The following is a 13,831-nucleotide window of genomic DNA, read 5'->3' on the forward strand; positions in this document are numbered from 1 at the left end:
AAATAATTAAACATAACTTATATTAAAGCATAGATATCAATGTCAAGTAAGATTGGGCTATTATAAGTTGATGCTCAAATAACCATAAGAGTTAAGGATGTAATATTTGGTCTGATCAAAATGTCTCTTAGGGGAGTCAGATTTCATTTTTAAGAAAAGATATTGTCCTGCATTCAGTTTTGTCGCTGTAAAAAAATAGAGTGACAAAAATCAACTTAAGGAAGAAAGAATTTATTAGGCTCATGATTCCAAGTTAGAGTCCATCATTGTAGGAAAGTTCAAGCAGGAACTTGAGGCAGCTGGTCACATCCAGAGGCAAGATCAGAGAATCAGGGAATGCATGCTGACTTATGCTCTGCAACTTTTCCACATTTAAGAGAAAGACACAATCTAAAAGGGTGGTACTATTCACAATAGGCACATCTTCCCACCTCAATTAACACAATCAGGTGGATTTTCCCCAACAGTCATGCCCACATCGGGTCAATATGGTCTAGACATTCCTTCATTGAGATGGGCTTCCTAGGTGATTCTAGAATATGTTGAGTTGACAATTCAGATCAATTATCATAGCCACATTTTAAAATATTTTTCACTTGGTATTTTGTCTTCTCATATCATCTCTTTGTCACCCATTCTTAAAGAACAGAGAGTTTTATATTGATCGATAGCTCTAGTGATCTTGAAGAGATTGCTTGTTCAGCCCACTATATAGTTAGGATGATCTAAAACAGGTTGGTTCTATTTACTTATATTCTCGTGTGCCCCACCTGTCACTTTCACAATGATTAATTTGAAGTAAAGCATTAATACTAGGAAAAGAGTAGGTAGGTGATGTATACAAAGTATGGGGAAAAAAAAAGATTGTCATTAATTCAGCCTGGATAGGACAAGCAAGCCTTTTGTGACATGATATTAGACTGAGATATTAGAAAAAGGAAGGAACTTGGAAAAGTCAGAATGAGCTTCATCTATAGAACAGCTCCACGAGCTCATAGAAATGGAAGACATTTCATACAGCTGAATCTTGAGGTTGTTGAAGTGAACTTATTGGAGAAGACATTGAAGGATGGGTTTTATTGAGGCTTAAGAGTTACAATGAGTTTTTGTCAGTATATAGACAACTATGAACAATAACAAAAACAACAATAAATGCAGATGAAGGGATCTTAAATGAACTGCTAATTATATTGATTTTGAAAACAATGAATTGAATCAACAGTTCCCGAGTCAGACAATATGTGATTTCTGCCCAGAGAAATAACTAAGATTAGGCAAACCTTTTAACGCTAGCACAATGCATTTGAGGTGCAGCTGGGATTGGAAAATATAGGTCTTGTGACACCTTCTTGAATGTTCTTTTTCATGCACCATGCTGTGGCAATTTAAACATGAAAGAAATTCTGAAATTTTAACTGAAAAATGCTTTCTGCACATTCCTCCTGTGTGAATACAGTTTCTTAAGGAGAACTCTTCAGTTCTGGCTAAACTACTTGCAGAACATACAATTCTGCGCCATAAGTAAATAAGTAAATAATAAGTAGCAGCTTTCTATTAAAAAGAAGCTAAACATATTTAAATCTATATTTAAACCAAAACACTAAACCAAATGAGATTTGAAGCAAGAGTCAAGTTCCTGAGCTAATGTTGCTATGTCCTTTTCAATTTAAGCGAGAATGCCATTTTTTAAAAAGCATTCCGTCATAAATAGGTATGAAAAGACACCATCAATAAGACAAAAAAACCACCAACAGAGTGGGAAAGGATCTTTACCTATCCTAAATCAGATAAGGGACTAATATCCAATATATATAAAGAACTCAAGAAGGTGGACTCCAGAAAATCAAATAATCCCATTAAAAAATGGGGCTCAGAACTGAACAAAGAATTCTCACTTGAGGAATACCGAATAGCAGAGAAGCACCTGAAAAAATGTTCAACATCCTTAATGATCAGGGAAATGCAAATCAAAACAACCCTGAGATTCCACCTCACACCAGTCAGAATGGCTAAGATCAAAAATTCAGGTGACAGCAGATGCTGGCGAGGATGTGGAGAAAGAGGAACACTCCTCCATTGTTGGTGGGATTGCAAGCTTGTACAACCACTCTGGGAATCAGTCTGGCGGGTCCTCAGAAAATTGGACATAGTACTACCGGAGGATCCAGCAATACCTCTCCTGGGCATATATCCAGAAGATGTCCCAACCGGTAAGAAGGACACATGCTCCACTATGTTCATAGCAGCCTTATTTATAATAGCTAGAAGCTGGAAAGAACCCAGATGTCCCTCAACAGAGGAATGGATACAGAAATTATGGTACATTTACACAATGAAGTACTACTCAGCTATTAAAAAGAATGAATTTACGAAATTCCTAGCCAAATGGATGGACCTGGAGGGCATCATCTTGAGTGAGGTAACAAAATCACAAAGGAACTCACACAATATGTATTCACTGATAAGTGGATATTAGCCCAAAACTTAGGATACCCAAGATATAAGATAAAATTTGCTAAACGCATGAAACTCAAGAAGAATGAAGACCAAAGTGTGGACAATATGCCCCTTCTTAGAATTGGCAACAAAACACCCATGGAAGGAGTTACAGAGACAAAGTTTGGAGCTGTGATGAAAGGATGGACCATCTAGAGACTGCCATATCCAGGGATCCATCCCATAATCAGCTTTCAAACGCTGACACCATTGCATACACTAGCAAGATTTTGCTGAAAGGACCCAGATATAGCGGTCTCTTGTGAGACTATGCCGGGGCCTAGCAAACACAGAAGTGGATGAGCACAGTCAGCTATTGGATGTATCACAGGGCTCCCAATGGAGAAGCTAGAGAAAGTACCCAAGGAGTTAAATGGATCTGCAACCCTATAGGGGGAACAACATGATGAACTAACCAGTACCCCGGAGCTCTTGTCTCTAGCTGCATATGTATCGAAAGATGGCCTAGTCGGCCATCACTGGAAAGAGAGGCCCATGGGACTTGCAAACTTTATATGCCCCAATACAGGGGAATGCCAGGGCCAAAAGAATGGGAATGGGTGGGTAGGGAAGTGGGGGGGGGTATGGGGGACTTTTGGGATAGCATTGGAAAGGTAACTGAGGAAAATACGTAATAAAAAATATTAAAAATTAAAAAAAAGAAAGAAAAACAAAAGTCATGCTCACAAATGCCTACAAAACTTAACAAAGGTGCTCTGCCTTCAGGTTTTCCCCCTGGAAAACATGGCACAGGCCTATAAATGTGAACGAATGGGCCGCTGCCTGCCTAAAGTGAAGTGTGCAAAAATGAGATGCTACCTCTCCTTTAATGAAGCTTAGATGGTGGATGAGACGGGGAACAGAAAATAATAATAAAAATGGGTTGAGAGTTGTAGTCAGGAAGATTGCTTGGCGAAGCATTGGGGATGGACCGGATTCTGTAAAGAGAGAGGACAAAAGAGAAAAGAAACACAAAAATAAAGAAAGAAAAACCAAGAATATCCCTTAGACTCTCCAGTTATTTACTGAATTCCAGAAAGTAGTTTAGGAAAAGGAAGTCTTCTCTATTGTATACACCAGCAATTGGCATAGCCTACTATTTAACATTAGGACTAAGAGGCACTTGTAAGTCTGCTCTTAGACTTCATTTATCCTGAGTCAAATTAGATTGAAAATCATGACATTTTCATTTCAGGATTAGAAATTGATATTTCAAGGTGCTTAGTTGAACTGTAAACCACAAGAAATTTCTGAGCTGCTATACTCAGTTCTGCTGCTACAACTACAAAATAAGGTGAAGAGAGCAAGATCTAATGAGATAAGCTAAATTCCAAACAGCTCTGTAGCAGAATGTGATATCTAAAAACTGACAATGTGATCTAGCTCACTTGTTTCCTAATCTGGGCATAAACAGTTTCCAGTGGTTGCAAATTACAGAAATCTCAGTCCAAAGTCCCTTTAACAGTAGCATTTTTTGGTCACCAATATCACAACTCATTTAATGCAAAGGGATCAGGTTCTTTGTCAACCATTGGCCTTTCCTTCTTCTGTATGAGAACATTATGTACATATGCAGGTCACAAGATAGCTGCAGGAGTACTGGACTTCATTTGCAAGAATGACACATGGGGAAGGAAGTCTGGTAGCATTCGTATGATCTTTGAAATGGTTAGTTATGTTATTCTGGTACTATCTTAGAAAATCTATCTTTGCACTTTATGAAGTCTAAGTACACAGCTGGTTTACATACTATTATTGGCAGAGTGGATGCAGTTTAGACAAACCAGGTTAGTCTTTCATTTGACTAGGCCACTTACAATTTCTTTAATACACTTGGGTCTGGTTGATTAGTAACAAACATTTAAATTGATCTTCAAAAACTCATAAGCACATGAAGAGTTTGATAGAACATTCGAGAAAGCTATGATAATGTAATCCATTTCTTTTCTCTTCTATTTTTTTAACCAGAAAAGTAAAACTAAAGCAAAAGCCAACAAGCAAGTTACTAGAAACATTGCCATTATGTTTAAATTTACATTTTTTTCATATATATTCACACAATCTGTTCATATATGCATATTGAGTTTACAGTAAAAGTGCTTTTACCGTGATATAAGTTGTTTCAAAGCAGTAATTATGAAGCAGAAGAAAAAACAGAGCCACTACAGTCAGGTGAACATGGATTTGAATTTTATCTCAGTAATACACTAGAAATGTGTAGACAGGCAATTTACTTAGACATCTTCACCTGTTTTTACAACAAAATGGAAATACTATTACCAAACATATAGAATATTAATAAACATGAAGACAAATGCCATAATATAGAAACACTGTTCATTGTACCAAGATAATTAGTAAATATTATTTCCTTCTCCATTCCTCACGTCCCTATGCATGGATTTAGTTCATCAAAAAGTTTGTATCTAAATGAATGATCATGTAAGCGTTGCACTAAGAATCAGCTACAACACAGAGTAGAATGACTGCTGTAAGAGACAGCAGTGGTTTCCAAAGCTCCACTGTCAACTCTTATCACCTACTCCCACCCTTGAACGAAGGCTGAGTGCCATGCCTCCTCTGGGAGCAGACAATGTAGGCTGTCATTCCCCTGTTCGACTGAGCTGATGATTTCTCTCCAAACAGCTTCCTGTGGTTTCTGAAGCAGAATCAAAGACACCTGACAGGGCAACATCTGCTCTCAGGCTGCACAGCTTCAGAGCCAGCTTGTCGGGATACCAGCATAGAAAACCCTGTATGAGGAAACCTGCTCATTTTAGGAGATGGGCTGTTTGAGGGAGGCACACTGATTGCCTTGCATAACAGTTTCTTCCGTGGGTCCACACAGGCCAGCTAGTCTTCACTGTGTCCTTTGAAATAATAGACGTTAAGGAATCTGAGCAAGAGTTGTGTCCCTTTCTTTCACGTGTGTACATTTAATACAGTGTCTCATACCAATAACTACAATGAGATACTGAGGACAGGAAATAATGACTAGTACTCTAAAGTTTTATAGACATCCTGTGTCTTTCCCTGGGAGATGAGCACATATTTGCAGGTTGATTTATTGAGTAAAGTTTCATTGAGCCCCTACTATGTGCTATCCAAATCTATATTAAAAAGAACATGTCAATATATTCACTTGAAAATTTTTTATTTTGTTCATATGCACCCTTCTAAAAGTGAATTCATGCATGACTAAGTATTGGCTCCTCATTCCTGAAAGTGGAAGGTCATTTTTATTCTTGTCTACAGTGAGGCAGCAAAGGCTATAACACACCACAAGTTAGTTCTGTGAACTTTCTTGCTGGACACAAGTTAAGGTCAGTGTCCTAATTTCTAAAACCCTTGCCTTCCAAGAAGGCTTGGAAGGTCAAAGATCACCTTCCTTTGGGGAAATAAGGACAAAGGTATGCCAATTTTCCCATTAGCTAAAAAAACCATGTGGCAGAGGAGTACTTGAAATGATCTTCTCAGCACTGCAGCCCACTACTCCATACATTTGCTGTTTGCCAACTAGAATTTTTATTACTCTGTGAATAAACCACAGCCTTTGCAAATTCCAGGATTTGGTGTACACTGACCCATCTATCTGTAAAATCTTTTTCATTTTATAAACACTTTCACGTAGTTAATGTGAAGACACAGCTTCTGTACTTCTCAAGAACCAAGGACAAGATTTAACTGTAATCAACCTCTAGAACCATTTCAACAACCCGGGGCCATGCATATTTGTATAATTCCTAGACTGAATTAAGGAAATTAAGGCTTCAGAGTGAGTTCCTCCCAGGCAGTAAATTAATCTCAGTCTTTTCTCCTTGTTCCTGCTGTTTATTCCAACTTCATGTCTAGAACGCTCTCAGGCATGTTGCAATACTGGCAACATTCAATCGGTGTCGGCCAGAATGTTCACAATGGCAGGAATTGTGGTGTGTCTTTCTTATTGCCACATAAAAACGACCCCAGGAACAGCACTTAGCATACAATGAGTATTCAGAGAAATATTTGTTGAATGAAGTAACGAATATGAATATTCAAGCAAATGTGTTTCATTACAAACAGCCAAGAAGAGAAACAAGGGAGGTGTGTGGTGATGTCAGTTGCTCAAATTCTAGGTCCTGTCTGTGTTAATACTTGTCATCAAGATCTTTAAGCTACTGCATTAAGTTTTTCTGTTGCTGAGTTTAAAAAAAAAGTTCCAAGAATTTGCTTAATTCTTTACTGGGAAAACTGACATATATAATGTATATTTCCATTAAAGAAGTTTTTTGTTCACAAAATTACTAAGTATCACACACTAGTCTTATGTTATAATAGAATTAATTCTTGCAGGGACTATACAGCTGTGAAATGTGGCCATCATCATCATCATCATCGGCTATTTTAATCACACCAATCACAGTACTTTGTGAGACTATGAAATACCTTGACTTCACGAATATATAAAATTGAGTGGTAAGCCATAGATCATCAAGGACTTTAAATTACACCTGTAGCTGACACTAGCATATGTAATACATGTGGGTTTTCTGCCTGATGTGTGTAAAGCATTTTGAAGAAGACCATTTCCATAGTCCAGTTTGCTTTAGTATCTGATCAACACAGCCCAGAAGCTTCCAAATTCAATACTAAGCCAGATATTATATGTCCAATTAAATCAACAGCTTCCTGGTTCTCAGCACTAAATTTTTATCTGATGGTAAAAAAAAAAGAAAGAATGGCAGTAATAAATGAGTTTTGCAGTTTTGCAGTAGATAATTTGAGGAATATATATATATATATATGTGTATATATATATATGTGTGTGTGTATATATATATATATATACATATATTCTAGGCAACTGAGTTTTTATACTTTAGAGAAATTGATGGGAAATTTTATTTTACATTTCTACATCAAAACTGCATTGCAGATGAAAAGATATGCTGATTGTGAAATGACAAGTAAGAAAACATGCATGATGGAGGTGCTAATGAGGAGAAGCAACACCAATTAGCCACCCCCATCAGTACACATTGTCTCACATGAATCTTGAAATGACAAACGTGCCAGTTTTGTTTTCTTAACACAGATGAACTGAAATTCCCAAAGCTTTTGTGACTTCACTAAAATTCCAGGTAACAAGAAAGTGATAGTGTTTGTTGTGATTATAAAAATCTTAGGTATTACTTATGTTAATTAAAGAGTGAAGAAGACAGATTTAGAACAAAACTCTTACTCTTTAAAAGAAAAAAATCTCTGGCCTAGTAGTGATATCTTGGAGGGAGTCTCTGCATAAATTTGTAAGAATATTGGAAATCACCCCCCTCTCTCACATACACACCCACATATATGCACACACACATAAACACACACACACACACACACAAACACACACACAGTCACTCACAAATGCAGTTGTTGAAAGTAGGATTGCAGAGTTTTAGTGTGGTGAGTTTAACTTCTGTAGCATTTGCTGAGATCTCTCACCTTCAATGATGATCTAACATCTTTACCTTCATTCACTCACTCAAACATACATCCTTCTTTGTGACATATTGTCCTAATACTAGGGATAGAGCAATAAAAACAGGACAAATTGTGGCTATATTCAGGAGCATCTGTGCTGACTTGAGAATCAGGGAAACTCTAAAATATAACTATGAACATAAAATATTAGCAGTAAGACTGAATTTCTTTTCAACTAAAGCTGTCTGGAAGAGAGTATTGCAGGACATTTGTGGCTTATTTATTTGAAGTTCTGGGAAAGCCTTTCTCAGGAAAGGTTTTTGAGAAAAAGACCTGAAGAACTAAATAGCTTTCATCTTTTCCCAGGAGAGATCAGGAGCAAATAAGTCAACAGCACAAAGTCTCCTTGGCAGAAATGAACTAGGCTTAGTAATAATACGGTCAGTTTGGTTTGATCAGGAAATGAGGTAAGAGATAGTCCATCCCAGGGGCTGGGAGAGCCATTGATGTTAATTCCCCCTTTAAAATCCATCCTTCTGGCTGATGGATGGAGATACGACTGGACAAAGGAAGGAGTCGATGCTGGTAGAAGCTTTAGGAAATAACTGAGTGAGACATTATTACAGTCTGAGCAGTGTGAACAGGCTTGTGTGCAAGGTGATGAGCAGGCAAGCTTGGCATGAAGCCCATTGACTTAAACATTTTCAAGGCCTGGGAAAGGCTGGCAATGATAGAAATGAAGGTTGGTTTTGACAAAAGTTTGAAGAGACTATAAAACATGCAAACAGAGATATTGAGGAAAGAGTTAAATTTCAACATAAGAGGCCAGGGAAGACGGAAGCAAGAACTAATAATAGACTTTTTAGAATTTTTAAGAACATGTATATGACTTGAGTAGTTGGTTTACTGTTATCAATGAATATTGCTAGATGAAAGAAAGCGTCTCTTTTAAAACAAAGAAAATTTCAGTGTGTATGTGTATATATGTGTGTACATATACAAATTTGTGTGTTTGTTTACATACATGTGGATGTCACTAGAGGCCAGGAGAGTGCATCACCCCTTGGAACTTGAGATACAGACACTTGTGAACCATAAAAAATGGGTGTTTGGATCTAAACTCTCAAGATAGCACAACTAATGTTCTCCACCACTGAGTCACCTCCCCAGTTTTGAGAAAATGTTCTAAACCTTGGACAACTTCACTTCTACTAGAGACTGTAAAAAGAGAAAAGTCACCAAAGAAGATGGAGGAAAACTGGACAATAGTATCTGAAATATATCAGATTTCACAGAACTAGAACTAGGCAAGGAACACACTCTAAGGAAAATAAGTCCCACTGTGCATTAATTACATTGTTGGGAGATAGAGAAGAGGACTAAGAACTTGATCAGCACTTTCTAAAGGTCGGGCATCATAGTAGACTATAAACTGCTTCTTTAGAACTAGAAGAAGGGAAAGAATGATTGGATCTAGAGAGTCAGAGATGAGAAATAATGACAGAAGGAACCATGCTCTGTAAAGCTGCCACTCCTTGCTGGGCATTGCTAAACTGTACAGGAAAAAGTTAGAAAAGTGAAAGTGAAGACTGGTGAACCTTGCACAGGGGCCATGTTAATCTTCTCTGTATTGTTCCAGTAATCCATCCTATAATCAGTCACCAAATGCAGACACTATTGCACATGCCAGCAAGATTTTGCTGAAAGGACCCTGATATAGCTGTCTCCTGTGAGACTATGCCAGTACCTGGCAAGTACAGAAGTGGATGCTCACATTCATCTATTGGATGGAACACAGAGCCCCCAATGGAGAAGCTAGAGAAAGTACCCAAGGAGCTGAAGGGGTCTGCACACCTTATAGGTAGAACTAACCAGTACCTCCAGAGCTTGTGTCTCTAGCTGCATATGTAGCAGTAGATGGCCTAGTCGGCCATCATTGGGAAGAGAGTCCCCTGGGTCTTGCAAACTTTATATGCCCCAGTACAGGGGAATGCCAGGGCCAAGAAGTAGGAGTGGGTGGACAGGGGAGCAGGGCCAGGGGAGGGTATAGGGGACGTTCAGGATAGCATTTGAAATGTAAAGGAAGAAAATATATAACAAAAAGATTGAAAAAAAAAAAGACTGGTCAGTTTACCTACAAACATGATTTTGCATATTAAACAAGTGATTTCATTCTTTCAAAAAGATCCTCTACTGCACTATGGCAATGCTGCCTTGTGCAAACATGGCAGGTAAAGGACAGTTGACATCTTCAGAACATCCTTTATGGACTGCGTGAAGCCAATCTTCATTTTTTTTTAACTTGACTGAATTTATCATTTTCTCAACATACCTCTGAGTTAAACTGAAGGGAGAAGATGTACCCTGAATGTAGGTGGTTAGCAGTCCATTTACTGGAGTCATGGACTAAAAAGGGGAATGGGGGAGGGAGAAGAAGACAAGCAGAGTACCTGCTTCTACCTCTGTGTTCTTTAGATTGTGGACTTGGTACAACCAGCTACACCATGCTCTGGCTGCCAAGCCTTCTTTGTCCTGGAAGCCCAAACAGCCTTCAGTCTTCAAAATAGTCCTCCATATTCAAAACAGTCTTTCGTCTTCAATACCGTCTCCATCCTCGAGCTGCTTTTGTCAGATAGGTTCCTTTTCTTACAGCAAGGAGAAAAGCAACCAAATCTGAAAAGCTGGAGACAAAAGCAGGGGTGGTTGCTATGATAAACCTCACCACATGGGTTTTTAGGCCTATGTAACTGTTTTGTGGGAGGAGTGTTGGCAGGTTTGTAGTTATGGCTAGAGGATCCGGAGAGTGCTGAAACAAAGCTTTATGGGCTCTTGAGTCAGGGTTCAGAAGACTAAGGTGCTGAGGGAAATACAGACAGTGGAGGCTGGACCCCTAAAGATTCGGATGGAAGCCTAACCTGATCAACTATTGAATTAGAAACCATTTATGTTCTATTCTGGCAAATAGTGTTGCTGTGTTCTGCCCAAAAATCTGAAAATCTGAGAGAATCTGAACAAAGATGATACCAATGAGCCTGCCAAACTCTGAGAGGAAAAACTCACAAGTCCCAAACCTATTAAAGAACTACAGAACTGAAGAGGGGGTGTTGTAGCCCTCCCCTGGAGAGAGGATTCCAATTGGCTGTGCAGTGTCAGTGAACTATAGAACTGAGGAAAACTAGGGTTTGGGGGGTGGCCCTCTTCATGAGAGAGCATGCCAATAGGCTGTCCAATGTCAGTCAGCATTGAAGTAATACCTATAGGTAACATTCAATAGGCTCAACAGGTTCTACATAGGAATATATATTTATAGACAAGTGCATATATGCATGACATGCCATTTGGTGAGAATTTGAAGAAGAGTGGGGAGGAGTATATGAGAAGGTTTAGAAGGAAGAAAGGAAATAGAGAAATGGTATGATTAAGTGACAATCTTAAGAATAAATGTAAAAGGTATTCTGTCAGGGAAATGAAGTATGGAGACATGATGTCCAGGTGGGACATGGTCATTGCTTACTGCTTTCCATCAATCTGTAGTCAGGAAGAGATGTACGAAAACAGTGCAACTTGGAGATTAATGGCCTGAGAGCTCCATTAATGTTGCAGACACAATGGTAGAGAAAGCAGCTGTCATTTTTAAGATATTAGTACCATTTCATAAACATTATACTTTGCAGTTGGCAATGGAAAGGCTGCCTGAAAGGCAAGATCTCCATCGAAGTCTTCAGTGTGTGAAGATGGAAGTTCCTTTAAAATAAGAGAGAGGTAAAGGAAATCCCTGAGATGGGTTTTCAGTTTTTAAACATTTTAAGTAGTGCTTTTTCAGGTTTAGCCACTAAGGTGCACAAATGCCACCCCAGAAGTGACAGAAATGTTCCAGACTGTGCTTGTGCTGGCAGCAGAATTTAGCAGAGCTATCCATATGGTTTTGCAGGCATGAAAATGACAAGCATTGCAGGGTCACAGAAAGTTATATCAGCTTCTAGGCAGACACTGAAGCAAGACAATTCTTTGCAAAGGTCATGTGCTCCACAGAGGCTAGAAGTGGCAATTGTGTGAGGTTGTGAAAGTGAAGCCAAAATCACCACAGAGACATCAGCATGTTGGAGATATGAGGATCTTGAGGCATACATTGACGAAGCTGAAGACACTGAATGAAGCCAGCTCAATAGAGAAATTGCAAGAGCTAAGGTTGACTGAAATGGGTGGGATCTCTAAATCTCAGCAGCTGCACTCACAAGCCTGGCATGCTGAACACGAAGCTGAAGGGTTTGGTATCTATCCTGCAGGTTTAGTTCTAACACTGCTCAGGTCTTACAAGTCTACCACTCTCCGCTTTGGGAGTGAGGGTGTTTGCTTTGTGTTCTTGTAAATTGGAAGTGTGTGACTTGAGTTGGATTTTACAGGATCTTGCAGTTCGGAGCTTGCCTGAGCCACAGGAGAGAAACTGGATTTTAAGCAACATTAGTTCTGTTAGGAATCCAGGTATTTTTAAGATGAACTAGATGCGGTTTTATATCATGAGATGGTTGTGAGTTTTTAAGAAGAGGTAGACAGTTATGGTTTAAATGTAATGTCAATCTTTATGATAGCAATTCTTTAAAAAATTAGCTGGATTTATAATAATGAAGAAGATGAACTTCTGGTGTTTCTGTCAGGTATTTCCATTGAAAATTACCTGACGATGAAAGACACACTCTGTGTATTCATGCTGCCATCCCATGGGCTAAGGTCCTGACTGAACATGAAGAGAAGAAAATGGGAGTAGAAATGAGTTAATAAAGTTATAAAAAATGTTTGATTCCACGAAACAAATAATTAGCAGATGTATGCCATGAATTTAATTAAGAGAAATCCCTGAAATGTAGGAAATATTTCAAATAAAATACAATGTAATATTATCTAGAGCAGGTATTTAAATAATTTCATTAGCATCCTGCCTTGTAAAATAAAAAATCAACAAAACTATGTAGACAGTAGCCAAACTATGTAGTAAACTATGCCAGTAAAGAGAAAGAAGATTTAGAATAGTAAAAGTATACTGCATGATACAGTAATGACATCTATGTACTATAACGGCAACTATGCAGCTGACTAAACATACGGACTGTATAGCATTGAGTGAACCCTAATGTAAACTGGGTATGCAAATCAGACTATGATATTACATTGTAAGCTCACCATTCAGGTGTGGGATGTTGAATTCTAAGCATGTATGGGGCCTGGCAAATCTACAAATTATTATATAAGCCTATTTATTCACTGTGAACCTAAACTTTCTTTAAAAATACCATCAAAATAATTATAAAGAAATCATTCAAACAAGTCCTAATCTTGTCTTGGATATTATGAAAGCAATAATTTCCTTGCACTTACTATCTCAAATCTTTACCCTTTCTTTAGCATGATTTTGCCATTATATTCGAGACTACAATAAGAAGGTAAATTTAAAATAGGAAGTAAATTTGTGAAGTATAACTTTGAAAACTCAGGAAAGATCCCATATTTCAAAGTGTATGTTCTAATAGATGTAATTCATCATATACTTGTTCTGAATCAAGTACTTTTGATCTAAAATAATTTCTCTCTAGCATGTGAATTATAAAAAGTCTTCAGTGAACAATTGGCAAAGGCTGCAGGACTGCCTGAATGAGTATTTGCTTGAAGATTGCTATTGATGAGCAAATGCTTTATCGTGATGACCAATAAAGCACATATACTGTATGTCACATTCTTTTCTTGTTTACAGGAGAAAATCCACAAGTGCCTTTGCCAATTTCTAGACAGGTTCTTGGTTGTGACATTTTACCTCATAAATCTTGAAATCATTAACATAGATATTTTATTCTGACTAGATAATACAAACATTGTGAAATATATCTAAAAA

General features: G+C 38.0%; 1 protein-coding gene and 1 non-coding gene across 9 annotated transcripts in view; both read right to left on the bottom strand.

The window, feature by feature from the left end:
• Nucleotides 1-13,831, bottom strand: part of Dlg2 (discs large MAGUK scaffold protein 2) — a 2,003,181-nt gene that overhangs the window by 1,187,166 nt on the left and 802,184 nt on the right. The gene's annotated exons all lie outside the window — the stretch shown is intronic.
• LOC115031570 (U6 spliceosomal RNA) lies at nucleotides 9,510-9,612 on the bottom strand. The gene has a single exon (XR_003837252.1). It is a non-coding gene; the product is annotated as a U6 spliceosomal RNA (small nuclear RNA).

Source organism: Mus caroli, unplaced genomic scaffold, assembly GCF_978045245.1.
Source record: "Mus caroli unplaced genomic scaffold, Mus_caroli_1 scaffold_8, whole genome shotgun sequence".
NCBI lineage: Eukaryota > Metazoa > Chordata > Mammalia > Rodentia > Muridae > Mus > Mus caroli.